At 39.1% G+C, this 22,062-nt stretch overlaps 1 protein-coding gene across 1 annotated transcript in view; it reads left to right on the forward strand.

Moving 5' to 3' along the window:
- The first annotated feature begins 3,036 nt into the window (after positions 1 to 3,036).
- The window catches only part of CDH9 (cadherin 9), a 139,519-nt gene continuing 120,493 nt past the window's right edge, over positions 3,037 to 22,062 (forward strand). Inside the window, exon 1 of the mRNA XM_073329465.2 lies at positions 3,037 to 3,123. The gene's annotated coding sequence lies outside the window, so the exon portion shown is untranslated. The remainder of the gene's footprint in view (positions 3,124 to 22,062) is intronic.

The following is a 22,062-nucleotide window of genomic DNA, read 5'->3' on the forward strand; positions in this document are numbered from 1 at the left end:
AAGACTGTCACTGATTTTGATTTGTATTGGATCTGATCCTTAAGAATGTCAAATGGGATTCTGACAGTGAAATGGGTCATTAGAAACAGCCTGCTGTGAAGATAAGCTTTATGATTCTTAATCAATGAGGGGTGGGTGGTATTAAGGAAGAACTTATTCATAAGTAAATTATTCTTTGTTCTTTAAAGAACTCAATTTGGCTGGTTGAGCTACACAGGAACATAAGACACAGGACTTAAAGGGATCTCCTGGGTCATCAACTTCAGCCCCCTGCTATCATACGAACCCCATTATATAATCCCATTCATAGACTTAACAAGTTCCATTTTAAGACTAGTTAGGTTGTTTGCCCCCACTACGCTTATGGTTAGAAACCTTCTCATTCCCAGCCTAAATGTATTCATGGCCAGTCTATATCCATTTGTTCTTGTGCCAATATTGTTGTTTAGCTTAAATAGTGCAGCCCCTTCCCTGGTGTTTACCCCCTGATATATTTATTGAGAGCAACCATATTCTCTCATAGACTTCATTTTGCTAGGCTAAATAAGCCAAGCTCTTCCACTGTCCTCTCATAAAGTAGGCACTCCATTGTCCTGATCATCCTAGCAGTCATTCTCTGCACCTGATCCAGTTTGAATGAATCTTTCCTGAACACACGTGACCAGAACTGTATACAGTATTCCAAATGAGGTCTTACCAGTGCCTTGTACAGTAGTACTTCCTTATATCTACAGGAAATACCTCTCCTGATATGTTCTAGGATTGCATTGCCTTATTTATTTATTTATTTATTTATTTATTTCAAACAGCTGCACCACACTGTTGCCTCACAGTCATTCTGAGTTCTGCTAATACACCCAGGTCTTTCTGGTTCTCAGTTGTACAACTGAGTACCACTCTGTTGTATTCCAATGAGCCCCCAGCTTACAGCAGAAATTCTTATTGTTAGTCCTTTAGTGCATGACCTTGCAGTTTGGACTATTAAATTTAATCTAATTTCTATTACTCCAGTCCTGTAGGTCATCAGATTCACCCTGTATAATATTCTGCTTCTCCTCTTATTGTCATCTTAACACTGCTCTTTGTTTTAGTAAATTTTCTCTACAGTGATGAGCAGATTTTTTCTTCCTGGAAAATCCAAACCAATAATCCTAATAGTATTTCAGACGTATGAACTGGTGTCACTACTTATATATAAGTAGGGCACTACCAAATTTACAGCCACGAAAAATGTGTCACAGACCGTGAACACACACACAGACCTTTTTTGTGTTTTTGCCCTATACTATTCAGATTTCATGGGGGAGACCAGCATTCCTCAAATTGGGGGTCTTGACCCAAAAGGGAGTTGCATGAGCATTGAAAGGTTATTTTAGAGGTGACTGGAGAGTGGCGGGCTGTTAGCCAGGCACCCAGCTCTGAAGGCAGCACCCCGCCAGTAGCAGTTCAGAAGTAAGGGTGGCAATACCATGCCATGCCATCCTTCCTTCTGTGCTGCTGCTGGTGGCAGCTCTGCCTTCAAGAGCTGGGCTCCCAGCCAGCAGCCGCCGCTGCTCTCTAGCTGCCCAGCAGCAACACAGAAGTAAGGGTGGCAATACCATGACCCCTCTAAAATAACCTTGCAACGCCCCTTTTGGGTCAAGCCACTACGATCACGGTACTTTGCAATTTCAGATTTAAATAGGTGAAACATTAAATTTATAATTTTTAAATTCCTATTATCGTGCAATTGACCAAAATGGACTGTGAATTTGGTTGAGCCCTACATATGAGGTACTTTTGCATCTCTTCATCTGAAACAGAAATACACTTCTAAATTAGCCAGAGTAAGAACATATGCCCTTTGTGCTGTTTCAGTGGTGCTCCACATAGACATTTGGATATTCCTCTGTTGCCCTACACCACCCCCGCAAGCCCACTGAAGGGTGTATTTGCAGCATGGATGGACCATATTCTGCATCAATGATCCTGACGAGTAACAGGCTCTACAAGGTCATTACAAGTTTATGGTCACCATAACTTATGACAGTGAGTGAAATAACCTCAGCTGTCCCTGGCTGAAGCCACAGGCTTCCCAAGCGATAAGGTCGAAAAAAGATTGGACGCAGGTATGGGGTTTATATTTATATTTTCATCAGTGCTGTGGTCTATTGAGGCCACTATCTGATGCTTCAGATGTAGGTGAAAACCAATCAGAACATATCTAGCTAAACATGTACTGTCATACACTGGGGGAGGTAGGAAGTGGGGAACAGAGATTCCTTCCTGTCCCCTGTAGGTAATCAGACTGCACTGTGAAGCAGGAAATTTGATTACCCTTAGCTGGCAGAACTATATGTCAGTAATTGTGCTAGAACTGTTAACCATGACAAGTGAAACATTCTCAATAATGTGGCATTATGTGCGTTTTGAGATGCAATAACACCCCCATAATTTACCAATCTCTGTAAATGAATCTAATGCTGTAAATTTGGGAGTGGGTGGGGGATCTTCTTCACCTTCTCTTTCTTTCAACTTCAAATCTTTTGTCCCTGCACTGGCACCAGGTAATATCAAATTCTTCAGTGATTGCGTGTGCACAAATGGCATTGAATCACGATAGATAATGCAGGTAAATCTTTTCTCCAGATGATTTACAGGTTACAGACATGCCTTCACCTTTATTATTAAAATTGAAAACAGATTAAACTGGGCTGATTAACTGAGACTTCAAACCATGAGGCTCATTCTATCAAAAAGGGGTCCTTGACAAAGCCCTCCTCTCAGTACCCTCCCACTGCATTCACTTGCAAATCACTGTATGCCTGGAAAAGCCTGCACTCACCCCAGCCCCAAACCTTCTCATGTTGAGCACTGCAGCTCCATCAGCAGCAATATCTCTCTGTGTGAGGGACGTTTCTTATTAATCATGGGCACTGAATGGAAACCAATCAGATAGAGAGTCCCTTTGGCTTCAGCTCCCTGCCTGCCTGAGTTAAAAGTGACGCTGGGAGAGAGGGAGCCCCAGTTAGATCCAGCAGTGGAGATACTGTAACAGGCAGCAAGAGGGAAAGCAGGCAGAGAAGCAGCACTGAGCAGTGCAGCACTGAGCCAAGCTAGATTCACTTTACATTGGTGAATAAGGTAAGAGGATTAACCTACTTTAGCCTTGGAATTACTGGCAGCAAAAAGTGGAAACTTTTCTTTAAAAGAAGTTGTTCAAACCAGCAGTGATCCTTGATTGTTACCTTTTCTGGTTTGGTTTGGTTTCTTTTCTTTTCTGGAATAAGAAGGAATGGTGGGGGGGGAGGAGGGGAAGGATTTTGAGACTATGTTATAAAAAATATTGTAATACACTATTGAAAGTTGAAACACAAAACTTGCAATGCCTGGTTAATTTCCTTGAATATTACAATATATACATAGAGACTGCTTTATGTGTATTAGGAAGCTTTATGCTATTAGACAGTGTCAATATACAGTAAGTTCTATTTTATTTGTACTTTACCAGTATATCCTAACATTTTTATGCAGGCTAGTCTCTCTCCTCTTCTGTGTGTTAGCTGCAATCCCCCCATCTTTGATTTCTATTTTTATTGAAAGGATCTAGTCAGAATTCACTCTAGATAAAAGGATAAACAAGAAGCAAGTTTTAGCCATTAAACTGTGTGAAAAAAATCCCTATCTCTGTAGGGCTAAAAGAAAAATATCCATATTTTATATATAGTTGATATAGGAGAAGAATTGACGGTCAGTTAAAATGACTGTTAGCATAAGGTTCAGGGACCTGGAGAGGTAACGGTAATGCTCCTTGGGATATTCTGAGCAGTAAGTCAAAGGCAGCCAGATTGAAGTATATGGCTACTTTCCAGAAGTGCTAACTAACTACCTAGCCAACATGATATTTAGAAACAGCAAACTGGATAGAAATCAAGGCAGAAAGAATGAAAGGCACAATTGATATTTTGACTTCAAAGTAATCTGCAGAATGCAATTATTTGATAAATGACATTTTTTACACATACAAAAAACATGCAATCACATCAATTCAATTTCAGTGAGCACACAAGTCTCAAACAAAGAATGATGAATACCAATGTTAAGGAAATCAATATTCCTTGTAATAATGTAGTGGTCTGAATACTGTAGCTGTATGCATACCGTACCAATTTATCCTCTTGCAGACAGTTTAAAATAATGAGTCAGTATAATAGAATAGGAGCTCGTTTAGGGTAATTTCCTTTTGCAGCAGACAAGTTTACAACCAGGAGTCCAATCCTGCTCCTAGTAAAGTCAGTAGCAAAACTGCAGTTGACTTTAATATGAGCAAGATCATGCCCCAGAGCAATGTACTTGAGTTCAAGTTTCTTATGATATGAGTAAGCCATGCACTGGAGTTAAAAATCAATGAGTATTCTTCACGTATAACAGTTAAAATAGCTTAAGTAGTAGGGTCAAGCATCTTCCTTATTAATGAGACTGGTCAGAGTAGTGGAGTTTATTGAGGACAGGTAGTGGTTTTTTCACCCCCTCTAAAGGATATTAATTAAATTTTAAACATGAATAGATATACAATTAAACATTTAGACCTTGTGCCTTATATTTTGTTGTCACCTGTTGTAATGTTTTATTAGCAATAACATGAGACTTTTACATAAACAGGCACGTTATGCAGCCAAACAATTATAACAAAAGCACAGCCCTTAAAAGATGAATAATGTGAATGTTAACTGAGGAAAGTGTGTCTGTTTTATTTAGTATTGTAAACCACCAAAGTTGTACCCAATATAGTTGTCATGTCTCTGTTTTTCTCTTAATATGTTTGGACTACACATATATTTCTCTTAATATGTTTGGACTAAACTGTTATACATTTGGTTGCATGAAGGGATAACACCTATTATTATTATTTTGATAAAAGTTATAATAGGGATATTAATAAAATTCAATGTGTATTACATACGTACAAAAAGAAGCTGAAAGACAAAATAAGTATGGCAATATTGTATCCTAGTCTCTGTGCATCTTATGTTAAGATTCCTTCATATTTTCTGTATAGAAGCTTTTTAACTTGCCTGGTGAATTGGCCATTATGAATAAGGACCAAAATTCCAGTTATCCAGACTTCAGGATAACAGCTCATTTATAGAGGTGTGCATATTCTTTTCGTCTGAATGCTTGTCAACAAGGATACTGTACAGCATGTTAGTTATGTTGGGCTGGCAGAAATACTCTGTGATCATTAGATCAACCAATGAGAATAATTTAGTTCCCCAGTTTAGGTGCCAAATAGAAAGTAATTACTTAACTACGACCTTATTCATAAGGCTATGAATAGAACCAAACAACTTACTAGTAACATCTGATTGTGTCTGGAAATCTTTGAAAATTGAAATGGTTTCTGAAAGTCTAGCCAGCCACTAGGTCACAGGTATTCAGCTGGCAAAAACTGTATGATGTGGGTGTGGTAAATAATATGGTTCAAAATTTCCTCTGAACATCAATTTCTTCAGAAGTTGAAATGTGGTAGATTAATTTCAATTCCATCTGAGGAATACTGCCAACAACCTGGCAAGATATGACCCTTAAAGGCACATTATTTCCGGTATTTTGGTTTGATTTTAGGAGGACACAAAAGATGTAGCAGCTGTTTTCAAATACAGAACTGCTATCCTGTCTTTATTTCTTCCTAATCAAGATTCTTCCAAGTGCTCAGTGATGTGGTAAGTCCTTATTGGAAATGAACACTCGGTTATGTTCAAAGAGTCATTGCATACAAATTTTCACAGTTCATGAAGAAATTTTATGCTTGTGGAAAATCATCTGAACAAGTCTGGAATTGGGCTAGTATTGTATTAATGCCCCATTTCCTCAGTGTGTACTATTTAACTGTAGGATGCTGCTGAAACAAAAACCTACACAAAGATGCTTCTGCTCTCATCAGAGTGCCTTCTGAATTTCTAGGGCTTGCAGCAGGTGATACATGCAAATTGTATCTGGAGAAGCACAAATATTTGAACATGAATAGGGATGTCTGAGTGGAAGCAGACTGCATTTTGTGTGTGTGAGCTTATGAAAAGTAATTTTGGGAAGAAATAAAGTGAAGGGAAATGACTCACAAACCTGAACAAACAGAATACCAGGAGAAGCATTCATTCCTTTCACATTTAAACAAATATCAGATTGATAGCAAATTTTGCTGTAGGATAAAAAAACAGATAATTGTGTTGTCTTTCAGGGATTGACCATGGTAAAAAGATCTGATAACTTAAAGTCTTCTCACATTAGAAGCCCACTAGATTTTTTTCTTGAGTGACTAAACAAGACAGTATCATTTTGATCAGATGACTGTTCATGTCCTTCCTAGTGGACCTAAGCTCTGCTCCTTGGAATTCCATGGAAATTAATGAGAATTTTATCACTGACTTCAATAAAGGGAGGATAAGGACCATAGAAAATACTATGTATATATAGGTGCAGCTTAGAAGAAAGTTCTAGACTCAGAAAGTGCTAGAGCCAAATAACTGTTCAATCCTGTATGGAAAGGAGTGGCATGTTTCATTTGCTAATTATAATGGGGAGAAAGGATTATCCAGTGTTTATGACACTAGCCTAGGATTTGGGAAATCCAGGTTCAGTTCCCTACTCTGCTACAGACTTCCTGTGACAGTTTGAGCAAGTTTCTGTGCCTCAACTCCGCATCTGTACAATGGGGATAGTAGCATTTTTCTACTCACAGAGGTGCTGTGAGAATAAATACCTTACAGATTGTGAAGTGCATTGAGATCTATTGGTGAAAAGCACTGTAATATTATTATAACGACTTAGCTCTTATATATCACTTTTCATTCATGTATCTCAAGGGGTTTGACAAAACAAGGTAAGTAGCACTATCCCCATGTCACAGATGAGGAGACTGACACACCAGAAGCTGAAGTGACTTGCTCAAGATCACACAGCAAGTCAGTGGCAGAGTTAGAAATACAAGCAGCATCTCCAGTCCAATATCTTATCCATTTCAACACTGCCTTTCCATGATAAAAATCTGCTCTTGAATTATTAAGTAGTCTCTTATAAAATCTATTATTTAAAAACAATGTTTCTAGAGCAGAAATATGGGAATGCACAGCATCTTTCCATATATGATACTTTATGTATTCTGAAATCAGTGAAATGCAGCTTTCTATTTACATTTCATACATTTTGCTAACAGGGTATCTAGAATATAAGGGCCAACTTAGATTTTAGACCCAATTTACCCTGTCCCAAGGTGGCATCATCGTGGCTTTGTTGTTATAAACTACTGACTTCAAAAATGCCAAACCATAAAGACTCAAATGTGTGAGTGTACATTTGTTGGCTATTAAATATTATCCACGTTGTTCTGACCCCCACAGACCTTACTCAAGGGAAGAAAAAGCCATGTGTCATTGCACAGAGACCCAAATTTTCACTCAGACACAGAAAATATTTTTCAACAGCTCATTTAAGCACATGGAAGAAGAGCTGTTGAACTCTGCACAGTAATCTAACACCACTGAAAGCATCAGTGAAAGAGGAAAAAGTATGGGTAATGTATCTATGTTTGTTAAGGGAATATGAAGTCATTATTAACTATACTAGTAGAACTTCTCAATATTATTCTTAGGGGCAAATACTCAGCTGGCACAAATCATCATAGCTCCACTGAAGCCAATTGAAATCAATTTACACCAGCTGAGAATCTGCCTCTCAGTATTTATGCCATCTGACAGTTTATACGGGCATATTTCATTTATCCCATTAGTTTTGGAAATTGAAAATCAATTTCACGGGTAATGAGTTGATCCAAACCCCCACATTTTCTGCTGATGAATAACACACTTTTTGGCATTCCTTAACAATAAAAAATCAGTGAGTGTGAGAGTATAAGTGTTCATAAATGCAAATTAAAAGGCATGCCTTGTATCAGGCTCTAAAATCTTCATATCAAATTATCATCATGGTTAATATCTTCCATTTCCCCCATTCTTCCATCATTTAATATATGTTATTCACCTCTTGATGAGGAGGTGAAAAATATTCATCTATTACATCTGATTTGAGATAAAAGACATAATGCCTAGATATTATGAAAGCAAATTGGATGATTTTAAAATCCAGAATTTTCATGTTATGATATGATCAGAAGGTGCTAGAAAACTGGTGACATATAAATTTAATGAATCAATGTAATCCCAGCTCATGTCATTCTTATTGAGCCAAGCATGGAAGGAATGATTTTTAAACAATCAAATTTAATTGAAAGCAAGCATCAGACTAAAATGGGTTTCCTAAGTATTTTACAATGCTGCTTCTGTCAAATAGTGAATCTATTTACTTATTCATGCTGCTCTTCATCATATTGTGATAATGCAAATATCCCATTTAATATAATTAGGAACCAACACATGCTTGCTTTCTTGCTCTCTTTCCTTCTCATCTGTTTTGTCTGTTTATGTGAACATGATTTCTATGAAACCTGTGGAAATCAATCTGGCCTTGGATTACCCAATAGCCTCTTGTAAAACCCGTTGTTTCAAAAGCAGTTTTCTATAATCTTATTTATCAAAAGGCAACATAGAGATTCTACCAGATTCTGCAGCAGTTACTGGCATTGAATACCATTTAGTAATCAGAGTACTCCCATTGAAGCCAATAGAACCACCTTTGTGAGTACACACCAGTAAGAAAGAGTTGCAGAATCTTGCTGTTTAAAATGACCTCTGTCTGACAATAATATTGCACAATCCTGTCACATGGAGTTATAATAAATATCACATTGTGGAAGATATTTTCCCCCTTTCTTTCAATGTCTGAAATAGGTCTAACCTTTATTTCCCTATGCAAAATAAAATAAAATAATCCAAAAATTATATGGGCCTGAAGAAAATCATAAATGTTAGAAATTAATGTTTATTTCTGATCCTTTATTAATTATTCTTATTATTTAGAATCTATATTGCGGTAGTGTGTAGGAGCCCAAGTCATGGAGCAAGAGACTATTGTGCTAGGCACAAAGCCAAAAGATGGTCCTCTGCCCCAAAGTGTTTACAATCTATGTGACACACCTCATGTTTCATGATTAAGACACATTTTTGGATGACATTTATATCTTTTCTATAGAAGGCAGCATAGCCCAGTGGATTCCCAACCTTGTCACTGCCTTACTGTGTGACTATGGGCAAATTAGTCCCCATCCCTGCAGTTAAATATCCTCATCTGTGTAATGGAGATAATGATATTTACTTCTTTTGAAAAACAGTTTGAGCGCTATGGGCATAGTGAGCTACAAAGAGCTAGATATCTATTAAGTAATTATTATTATTATTATTATTAATAATATTATTAACAAGACAAGGAACACACATCACTTTAAAAGAGCAATTCTCACACATTTTCATAGCATGGATCACATTTTAATACAGAGATTGCCTCAGACACCACCTACCCTTCCACTCATGGTATCATAACATACCTGCAGCAAACACGAAACCGGCGACATAGCAAAGGAATTTTAGCGAAAGTATTGAATATACTTTTAGTTGCCTTTTAATGTAATTTAGAGTCTGGAAATAAGGATGGGGAGCACCAGCCACATGTGAACAGTCAACTTTCTGCAAAGCACCTGCCAGTGCTCCATGACCCACCAAAGACCAAGAGACCACAGTTTGAGAACTTCTGCTTTAATGTGATTATTCAGTAATGGCAAAAGTTTCCCTGGGGCTTGAAAGATTGAGGAGAAGGGGTTTGTCAGCACCACAGATTTATTATTTATTTGGAATTCTATACAACAGAAGGATGCTTGTCCTGGGTTCTAGGCACCCTTTGCCATTAATTAAAATATTAATGAACATTAATGCAAACATGCCATTCAAGAGTCATTTCAAAACCTAACAAGCACTACATTTTGTCTTGCCTCACCATATACCCTACACCACATCATAATCACTGGTCTACACACACATTAGTGAATTATCCTTTCCCACCTAGAGATCAATGATTGAGCCCAAATTAAGGCACATCCTAATAACTAGTGAGCATTAGCACATCATTAAAATACCGCACAATTTGACTTAATTCTTAAAAAAGATGAATCTAGGTAAAGAATGGCTAAGGAGTGGACTATCAAAGTTGCTATAAATCAGGACTGAGATACCCTGGCATTCATAGAATCATAGAATCATAGAATATCAGGGTTGGAAGGGACCCCAGAAGGTCATCTAGTCCAACCCCCTGCTCAAAGCAGGACCAATTCCCAGTTAAATCATCCCAGCCAGGGCTTTGTCAAGCCTGACCTTAAAAACCTCTAAGGAAGGAGATTCTACCACCTCCCTAGGTAACGCATTCCAGTGTTTCACCACCCTCTTAGTGAAAAAGTTTTTCCTAATATCCAATCTAAACCTCCCCCACTGCAACTTGAGACCATTACTCCTCGTTCTGTCATCTGCTACCATTGAGAACAGTCTAGAGCCATCCTCTTTGGAACCCCCTTTCAGGTAGTTGAAAGCAGCTATCAAATCCCCCCTCATTCTTCTCTTCTGCAGGCTAAACAATCCCAGCTCCCTCAGCCTCTCCTCATAACTCATGTGTTCCAGTCCCCTAATCATTTTTGTTGCCCTTCGCTGGACTCTCTCCAATTTATCCACATCCTTCTTGAAGTGTGGGGCCCAAAACTGGACACAGTACTCCAGATGAGGCCTCACCAATGTCGAATAGAGGGGAACGATCACGTCCCTCGATCTGCTCGCTATGCCCCTACTAATACATCCCAAAATGCCATTGGCCTTCTTGGCAACAAGGGCACACTGCTGACTCATATCCAGCTTCTCGTCCACTGTCACCCCTAGGTCCTTTTCTGCAGAACTGCTGCCTAGCCATTCGGTCCCTAGTCTGTAGCTGTGCATTGGGTTCTTCCGTCCTAAGTGCAGGACCCTGCACTTATCCTTATTGAACCTCATCAGATTCCTTTTGGCCCAATCTTCCAATTGGTCTAGGTCCTTCTGTATCCTATCCCTCCCCTCCAGCGTATCTACCACTCCTCCCAGTTTAATATCATCCGCAAATTTGCTGAGAGTGCAATCCACACCATCTTCCAGATCATTTATGAAGATATTGAATAAAACCGGCCCCAGGACCGACCCTTGGGGCACTCCACTTGATACCGTTTGATTCAAATGCAAACCACTGCCAACATTATCTCTAGTCACTGCTACTTTCCCCTTTACAAAAAACAAATTCATGGCTACATTTTAGTGCAAATATGTTCCACATAAGAGCCTACACACTAGTTAGCAGCCCCATATTGCATATGCTTCTCACATTTTTTGTGGCTAAATGGACACACCAATTCTAGATAACAATAGTTTTCCCTGAAACCCATTGATTTTTAAACGATTTGTTTGAAAATTACTTGTAGGGTGAAATTTACCCAATGGCTCTCCAGATATTCCATTGTACTGTCACACAGGTCGTTGGCTATCTTTAACTCCTTGCAAAGCTGCACAGCAATGGCTGATAGCACCATGTTAGTGATGTTCTCACGTTATAAAGACAAAATTTGTACTGTAATGATCCTAAACTCTTCCTAGCAGATGGAAAGAGTTATAGAGGCATCTGCATGGCTTTTACATTCTTAACCAAGAGCAGTATTTATGCTCAAAGTTTACATTTTGTCTGGGACTGAATCAAGGCATAGGCACTATAGTGCCAAGACTAAGGTCTTAGTTCTTCTGATAAAAATGAGAGTCTTGCCTTTCTTTCTTTCTTTCTTTTTTAAGTAAATTACTTGCTTCATGGTTTTGAAGAAAAACTTGAAAAATATGATCCAAGTGTAACCAACACAGTAACATCTGCCTAGTCTGCAGACAGCCTGAAACAACAGCTCTGAGAAGTGTGAACTGACCCACACATCGCAATAGGATGTTATCTCCAAGATCTACTGCCCTGGAGGGCCCTACCAGCACTGTCCCTGCAGGGGACTCTACATGGGGCAGGAGGAGAAGGGCACTTCCTCATCCATCCAAACATATACATCCAGGCTACTTATGTAAATAATAAGAGGCCCACCTCTTCCATTCACAAGGGGAGGAAGGGGCCCTGGTACCTCTCTTAAAGGGACAGGAGATTACCATGCCACTGTCTCCTGTGAAGGAACTGGGGCACCTTCACACTGCCACTCCAAGGGTATGAGGGCATCTCTGCAGGGGGGAAGCCACAGGTAGCCTCAAATTTTCATGTGCCTATGGTCCTGGATCACCTTTATCCAGCCCTGATTTTGGTGCAGTACTATGGAATGCTGCACCATTGCAGGGGCTAAGTGAACCACTGTTGAAAGCATAACAGCTACACAGTTTGCCTACACAGTGTTTGCAACAGTAATGCTTTAGCCTCTGCTTTATAAAGTATGAAAGCTGCTATATAAAACATTCTATTAAGGGATATAAGTAGGGGGAGATTGCTGCAGAAATGGAACATAAATGAGTCACATTAATTTTATGCTCCCCTCACCTTGAGTTGATTGCCACAAATTAAATTTCATGCTAGTCAGCCTGAGCAGTTAGTAGGAAAGAAATCAATCCTGAACTTCTGGTGACCGTGGTAAAAATATATGTTTGTAATGTATGCAGAGCATGTAAACCATGCATGTACTCGGATCATAATACATTGGCATGACAAGATCCCTATGGAATATATCCTAGCTAGGATCAGACTATGGTGAGATGGCTAGATGTTTTGGGCAAAGGGAAAAATCTGCTGGCTACCTCAGGTGTGCAGCCTTGAGCAGCAAGCCCACACTAATAAATATCAAAGAAGAAATCCCAGGGGAATAGCTGCTCTCCACACACTATCAGTACAAAAGGAGAAAGTTTAAAAGATTAATCAAACAATTTGTTAGTAATAATGCCTAGCTCTTATATACCACTTTTCATTAGTAGATCTCAAAGCCCTTTACAAAGGAGGTCAGGATTATGATCCCCATTTCATAGATGGGGAAACTGTGTCCCTAAGAGCACCCCCAATGCCAGATGGTACTGTTGTCATGACATTTACCCAAAAGGTGGTATGTAATATATCATGTATAAACTAATAACTCATTGATTATTAATATTCTTGTGTGATGTATGTACGGTTAACCCACAAAAATCTTTACAGATGTGCTGGAAATATGAGCCTAAAATGTTTTTAAACCTGGCATTTCAGGGAGGAGGGAGCTGATAATCAGATTTTCTCCAGACAAATAAAAGAGGCCAATACCTCAGAAGAATACATTTCAAAGGTTTACTGGACTATAAAGAGAGACAGAGAGAGCACAAACCCCTACAGCAGGGGTTCCCAAAGTTGGTTTGAGGCTTGTTCAGGGTAAGCCCCTGGCAAGCTGCAAGATGCTTTGTTTACCTGAGCGCTGTAGATATGGCCACTCGCAGTTCCCAGTAGCTGCGGATCACCATTCTCGGCCAATGGGAGGTGTGAGAAGTGGTGGCCCACGCCACTTCCCGCAGTTCCCATTGGCCGGGAAGAGTGAACCGCAGCCACTGGGAGCTGCAAGCGGTCATACCTGTAGATGCTCAGGTAAACAAAGCATCTCGTGGCCCACCAGGGGCTTACCCTGTACAAACCACAAACCAAGTTTGGGAACCCCTGCCCAAGAGTTAGCTATCTCTTGAGGGAACAAAGAAACCAGCAATATCATTTTGTAAGGGTGAATTCTGGCTGGAACAGCCAGCCATGTTGGAGAAGTTGCTGTAAGTAGGGAAACCATCTTGAACAAGAACATAAGAATGGCCATACTGGGTCAGACCAAAAGTCCATCCAGCCCAGTATCCTGACTACCGACAGTGGCCAATGCCAAGTGCCCCAGAGGGAGTGAACCTAACAGGCAATGATCTAGTGATCTCTCTCCTGCCATCCATCTTCACTCTCTGACAAACAGAGGCTAGGGACACCATTCCTTACCCATCTTGGCTGATAGTGATTAATGGGCTTAACCTCCATGAATTTATCCAGTTCTCTTTTAAACCATGTTATAGTCCTAGCCTTCACAACCTCCTCAGGCAAGGAGTTCCACAGATTGACTGTGTGCTGAGTGAAGAAGAATTTCCTTTTATTTGCTTTAAACCTGCTACCCATTAATTTCATTTGGTGACCCCTAGTTCTTATATTATGGGGACAAGTAAATAACTTTTCTTTGTTCACTTTCTCCACACTACTCATGATTTTATATACCTCTATCATATCCCCCCTTAGTCTCCTCTTTTCCAAGCTGCAAAGTCCTAACCTCTTTAATCTCTCTTCATATGGGACCCATTCCAAACCCCTAATAATTTTAGTTGTCCTTTTCTGAACCTTTTCTAATGCTGGTATATCTTTTTTGAGATGAGGGGACCACATCTGTACACAGTATTCAAGATGTGGGCATACCATGGATTTATATAAGGGCAATAAGATAGTCTCCATCTTATTCTCTATCCTTTTTTTAATGATTCCTAACATCTTGCTTGCTTTTTTGATTGCTGTTGCATACTGCGTGGACGTTTTCAGAGAACTATCCACAATGACTCCAAGATCTTTCTCCTGATTAGTTGTAGCTAAATTAGCCCCCATCATATTATATGTCTAATTGGGGTTATTTTTTTCAATGTGCATTACTTTACATTTATCCACATTAAATTTCATTTGCCATTTTGTTGCCCAATCACTTAGTTTGGTGAGATCTTTTTGAAGTTCTTCACAGTCTGCTTTGGTCTTAACTATCTTGAGCAGTTTAGTGTCATCTGCAAACTTTGCCACCTAGCTGTTTACCCCTTTCTCCAGATCATTGATGAATAGGTTGAATAAGATTGGTCCTAGGACTGACCCCTCTCCATTCTGAAAATTTACCATTTATTCCTACCCTTTGTTCCTTGTCTTTTAACCAGTTCTCAATCCATGAAAACCAGTTCTCAATCCATGAAAGGATCTTCCCTCTTATCTCATGACAACTTAATTAAGAGCCTTTGGTGAGGGACCTTGTCAAAGGCTTTCTGGAAATCTAAGTACACTATGTCCACTGGATCCCCCTTGTCCACATGTCTGTTGACCCCCTCAAAGAACTCTAATAGATTAGTAAGACATGATCTCCCTTTACGGAAACCATGTTGACTTTTGTGCAACAATTTATGTTGTTCTTTGTGTCTGACAATTTTATTCTTTATTATCAATCATTTCAACTAATTTGCCTGGTACTGATGTTAGACTTACCGGTCTGTAATTGCCAGGATCACCTCTAGAGCCCTTCTTAAATACTGGTGTTTCATTAGCTATCTTCCAGTCATTGTGTACAGTAGCTGATTTAAAGGACAGGTTATAAACCATAGTTAATAGTTCTGCAATTTCACATTTGAGTTCTTTCAGAACTGTTGGTTGAATGCCATCTGGTCCCGGTGACTTGATACTGTTAAGTTTCTCAATTAATTCCAAAACCTCCTCTAGTGTCACTTCAATCTGTGACAATTCCTCAGATCTGTCAGGTTTGGGAATCTCCCTAACATCCTCAGCCGTGAAGAGTGAAGCAAAGAATTCATTTAGTTTCTCCATGATGACTTTATCGTCTTTAAGTCCTCCTTTTGAACAAGAGCTGATTAAGTTAAGTTTTAGTCTTAGAAGCACATTTTAGTTTTGTTTGTTTGTAACCTTTTTTTATTTTTATTCTTTCTTTATTCTTTGGTATTACTTAATCCTATGCCCTGTTGTTAATAAACTTGTTTTACTTTTATGATAAACTAGCTCGGTGTTTTGTTTGAAGTGGAGGGTTTGTCAATCCCAGCTAATAAACTGCTGTGTACTGTCTCTTTAAGGGTCCTGCAAACTTGACAAAATTTTGTGACAGAAGCTGAGTACTACAAACAGATGTCTGGGAAATTTGAGAATTGGAGTTCACTGACTGTTACCTGCTAGGCAAGATGGATGGACAGAGTCCTGAAGAGTTCGCTGACATGGCAGACAAGATGATGTGTCAGGGAACTGGTAACACAGTGGCTCACAGTTCTGGGAACCACTATCACAGAAACTGAGGCACAGAAAGGTGACTTGCCCCCAAAAATATAGTAGACCAAGTGCTAGAGCTGGGAATAGAACCAGTCTTCTGCCAGTCCAGTGCTGTATCCATTATGCCATTCTGCTTGATCAGTAATTGGATTGAACGTACCCTGACTCATCACTCCCAGCACATCATCTGTTCTAACCAATAGGCTAGTTCTGAATCTTCTATTTCCTGGGAGAGGTGCCAGTGACTCAGACTCACTCTGAAGAACAATGATGCTATATGAATATACCTGAAAAGTTTCAGAGATAAGCATCCATTAATTTTCCAATCTTATATAATCTCCTCCAAACAACAGGTGTTTTCTAAACCCCTATCTGAAGAAAAGAGAATTCCTTCCACTTCTTTTCCTTGAGTGGCCAGTCAGGCAACCTGGTCTCTTCTTTTGGTGAATGACAAGTCTACTGCCTTCATCTTGGTGCACCCAGAGCCAGAAATGTCTGTGGTATTTTCTACTGAAATGCCCTTTTAAAATCTGAATGCAAGTGTTAGCAAATCACCAAGATAATCTCTAATCTTTTCATGGTCTAGGGAAGAAAGGAGGGAGTATAGTAACCCATGCAAGGTTTGGGGTGTTTTTTATAATGTGTTTTATTTTTCTCTGAACCCTCCCAATTAATTGCAATTAGACTTTTCTGTGTAAAAAAAATCAAGGCAGGTGACATTAGTTGTTTGTTTTTTTTATTTGGCAAATGTTTCCATCACAAAACACACCCCTAAACTGTGGGAATATCAGCAAAGATAAAGAGACAAATAGGCATGCTAAAACTGGTCTACACAGATCAAGACTGAGACATGATGAATGGTGTAGGAAGCTGTTAAGGCTGCTATCTATGCTATACTACTTCTTGTTGTCTGGGTAAATAGAGGATTATAGGCATTAATAATAAAAAGCTCTCCACTAACATCTGCATTTACCAACAGTTGTTCTCTTATGTGCAGCTAAAAGACAATCACACATTCCTCAGTCAAAGATATAAAAAATATTTGAATGATAACAGGAGGTAGAAAATCCCCAGAAAGGTGAGTATCCTTCATAAGTGGCAATTAGAGTTGTGCACATACATACCCCCACCTCACATGCCCGCAAAGCCCCATCCTTCTTGCACACATGACAAAACCAGTGAAAAAGGGATGTCTTCAGTAGTTTCACAGAAAGTAAATTTGTTTATGGTTCCATCCCAATTTTTCAGTCTTCTGCACAGAAGAAGATTGTCATTTCTATAAGCAAATAAAGAGGAACATTTTTTGCTTTAAAAAACAGTGACAATTCTGTAAACATGGCAAAATTTCTCTTTGGGGGAATTGTAACATATATAAAACTTCATAATTATTTCAAAGGTAGAATCTCATTATTTCTTATTGTAAATCACTGTGCCTGATAGTGGAAATGATTTCACCTATTACCACATTCATGAAATCTAGCAAAAGCTCCTGAAAACCTCTGCTTATGTCTTTTAAAATTCAGTAAACAACAATTGTTGGTTTTAATTGCTCTATTGCTCATCACCTTTTTGTGAGCAGATGTTCATTGTTCATCTGCTTAACATTCTCTAAAACTACTTGTAAAGCGAATCCAAACAAAACGAATGCAAAAAAATATGCACAGGTTAAACAGAAGTGAATCCATACATTAAAAAACCCATTAAATGAAAACGTCAAAGAGGAGAATAAGTTAACATAAGACTGAAGAGTCATGCTCTCTATAGACCATACACTGTATTCAGTTGCTCCCAGGATGGGATCTTTGTATAAGTTGGGAAGGGCACACATCACCCCAAAGAGGTGTGGAGGTCTAGGAACAAGGCCATACCCCTGTCCATCGGCTGACCCCACAGCAGGCCACATACACAATGGGGAGCAGTCTGCACCACCCTCCACACACATCCAGCAACTCAGGGAGGGACTGATCTTTCTGAGTTCCCCCGGGTCAATACATTTCCTAAATATTGTGCCATTTAGGAACAGGCACATGTGGGTTATAAAGCCTATTTTGTAAAAAATAGTGAAGTGTTAGCAATATAAAACATAATTGCAGCATCTGCTGTTAAATCTTTGCTGAGAGATGGAGGTGGATGGGGTAGGTTGTGAGGACCACCAGGTGTTTTGTGCTGGTTATAAAAAGCATGGTTTGTCAAAGTGTAGATTAGCAAGCTTCTGCCATGTGGCATTTATCCCCACTGAGAATAACTGGCTGGTGAAAAATAATATGACTCTAATCTTCTAATATCAAAAGCATTACCCTTTCTCGAAATCAAAAGTAAGTGACTTTTATACATTGGGAAATAAAGCCAGAGAGCCCTTTTCTGCTAGAATGGTGTAAATCTGGTGCAACTCCACCAAAGTAATAGGAAATGATCAGTGAAAGCAAACCTGATACCAATGAGATCAGAGTTAGGCCCTTAGTATTTTTACACATTTGAGGTAACACCTTCTACTGTCTAACATATGGAGCTGCCTAAGTGTACTTGTATTTGACTACTAGGAAAATTAGAAACATCAAATGAGGGTGGGGTTGTGGAAAGGCCCTAGGAGTGGAGGTATTCATTCAAAGTAGAAATTGTCAAAAATGGGTTTGATACATCTAGCTAAGCAGTAAGGGGGGAAAGCACAAATACAGCACATGCAGCTAATCCTTAGATTTATATGGTAGGATGAGGTCCAAAGTTAACAACAATACATGCAAAGAGTTAAGACCAAGAACCATTTTTATTAACTCTGCATGACATCACTCTGCATCACTGAAATCAAGTCAGGTGTACTTGTGTATAGCAACTATGTAGGACAATAGATACGTATCACCAGAAACTAAACATAAACTATGTGAATTTGGAGCCCTAACAGATCTCTGATGAAAAACCAAGATCATCTGTGGTATTAATAACCCCAGCTGGAAGGAGAGTCTGTTAAGATATCTAGATTTTGCAATGATTTAAGCCTCATAAGTTACTAAATCACGGATAAAAACCTTGATGAACAAATAAGAAAATGGTTGCACTGCACCTTAAGCAGGGAAGTGGAGTATGGTCTGGCTTGCCAGGGGAAGGAGAATAGCATTTTATGGGTGAGGGGTGGGAGAGGGGCTCCAAGGCTGCTGCAAAAGGGGAGTTGGTTAGCCTGGCTATACGGATTCATCCCCTGGGATTGGAAGGACTGCAGAGTTGAAAAGGGGCAAGTCTCTTTTTCTCTGACCAGGCGGGACAGCATCCCCCCCACCGCCCCTCCCTTGGTGCTTGCAAAATACCAGGTTTTCTCAGGACCTGTGGTGGGCATTGCACTAGCCTCTCCTTTTTATGAGAGCTGGGAAGGTATTTTTCCCTCACCACCAGATTGGTCAAGGTGGAGTGCGGGTTTCTTTTGCCTTCCCCACAGTGGGTTTAGGGAGTGCTTTGTTATGGTGAGTAGGGAAGGGAATTAGGCTATATCTCACAACTCATTTTGTAAGCATGGGGTGGATGTCCAGGGCAGGTACTCCATAGGGAAAGGATACAGTGACCAGACAAATAGCTTGGAAAAGGATTTTAAAAGCTGTTTCTTAAAGGAATGGAACAGGGTGGGGGTGCAGGGGAGGTGTTCCTATGACTGGCACAGCAGGGAGCCAACCCCCCTTCCTTATAGAACACCTTAACCCTAATTCACAGAGTGGAGGGGATAGTAAGGTCCCATCAATGGTTTGGTTGGGGGACCTGGATGGAAAAGTGTGGGGCTGGTGAAAGCCTCCCAGGTAAATACTGAATGATCATGGAGTTACCTGCATTGCACACTTTTATCTGACAGGTAGTCCCAGACATCTAACAATAAAGTTGCAGCCTGATTAAAACCATATCAAGTGTCTCCTGTTCTTTCAGTATAGTCAGACAATGAAGCCACTGATATGAGTGTCATTCAAAAAAGTACAACACCCAGAAACAGTGCGTTTCATGAGAAGACATACATAGACAGTGAGCAGTTAATGCAACGTTAAGGAAGACACTGTAATGAAAATTACACAAATATAATAATGTCCCACCTCAAAAACACTGACATCAATAGGTGGCTTTCCACAGACTTTAATGGGCTTAAAAAAAGACTCTAAAGTTCTACATATCAGGAAAATCTGCACACACAAAAGAACATTTTTTTTTGAAAAAAATGTTCAAAACAAGTAACATGTATTTTAAAAAAATATGATGATGCAAGAGCAGCATTAGATTAATTGATTTTTGAAAGAGTGTCCTTTGTTAATAATATGGGAAAGAAAAGAATGTTTTGAACTCTATGAAGCTCCTGTCACTGTTAAACTTGATAGAGGGCTCAAGATAATGTGTTGCCAGAAAAACTGCACCAGAAAATCAGGACTAAATCTGAGGTAGAGAAAACAAAAGTAAAATTTTAGGAATTTATATCAGGAGAAATTGCTAGTAACTGGGATTATCATTATTGAGTGTTAAGTGAATATAAAAATTCACAGTGAGACCACTTAGTTTTACTACTGTGAGTATGGTACCAGCCTGCATTAGGGATGAAAATTTGTGAAAAATTATGAGTGATTAAATGTATACTGCAGGTATTATCTCATGTAATCAAAATAATAAACTAGAATAAATCAAAGATTTGTTTTACTAAATCAGTTGCACCAAAGACAAAAACCAGATCTGTTCAAATCATGAGGAAATCCCAGGTATTACTCTCCGAAGGAGGGGAAAAAAATCTAGTTACACCGAAAGACCAAGTACTTCAGGTGTAAATATACATGATTAATTTAAAGTTATTAAATCAATCAGTGAAAGAAATAACTAGGGTCATGCAATAGCGGATAATAGGGAAAAAAATGGTCTACATACAAATCAGTAAAATAGCACTAAAAAGCATTTGCAGCTTTCAACAGAGGAAAGCATCCAAAAGTTTCAGGTAAAGCACAGTTGCTATACAATAAGAGTTACAATGTGAACATAAACACTGATAAGCTATTGTTCAAAATGTATTTGCTTATTTCTCCCCCCAGAACTTGCAGACCTAGAATTTCTCAAAGGGATGATACCTGAGGGATAGCTGGAGGCAAAGAAAGAAAGAAAAATTTCTAGTGATGATCATCATCATTTCATATTGATGGTTGATAATGTAATTTTAAAATTAATTAAATTAACTTCCATGCAGCATAAGGAAAGAAATGCATGCCTCATCCATGAAGGCCATTTGGGTGTGGGCTTATGCAAGAGAGAACCAGAGGAACACATTAATGAGCTCATATGAACACACAGATTGCAGATATGTCTATGAAATATTCAGTATGTCACACATATTGATCACAACAGTTTAAAGGACTGTTACATCTTCACCGAGTACTATAGTGCATTTGTGTTGAGATTTTCTTAATGAAACAACGATTCATCATATGAAATTTATCTCTATGATGCAGGATTTCTGATCAAGTGTTTTCAGATCATGATTCTCAAGTAGATGCAGAAAAGCTGTTACAACTGGACAGCAAAGCCATTTTCCTCTTAGGATGTGAATAACTCAGTAACAGTGTGACAAAGAGGCAAACAGAGATCTTCACAAGTACCACTCAAAGAATATTCTCCTGGTCTGCAGATGAGAAGCAACCACCCAAAGGACATACAAGTCACTTTGACTATGTTACCCTTCTCTTTAAATTTCTCCACCGGCTCCTCCTTCTCTACTGAATCAAACTTAATCTACTTGTTTTCACTTTCAAAGCCCTTCACAGTCAATCCCCATACAACCTATCACCTCTCAATTGCTATTCAGTTATCAATGACCACCTCTGATTATACTCATGGTGTCAGCCTCCATTGCCCACTTGTTAAATTTTCAAATAAGTAGCTTGGTGCTTTCTCCCATGATATCTCACAAGTTTGGGAGATGATTCCCATAAATATCCACAAAATTACCTCATTAACAATAATGAAATCCCTCCTCCAAAACTCTCCTTTAGCTTTTGACACAGTATCCCACAGTATTCTTGCCAACAAGTTAAAGAA

Source organism: Lepidochelys kempii, chromosome 2 (genome assembly GCF_965140285.1).
Source record: "Lepidochelys kempii isolate rLepKem1 chromosome 2, rLepKem1.hap1, whole genome shotgun sequence".
Taxonomy (NCBI): domain Eukaryota; kingdom Metazoa; phylum Chordata; order Testudines; family Cheloniidae; genus Lepidochelys; species Lepidochelys kempii.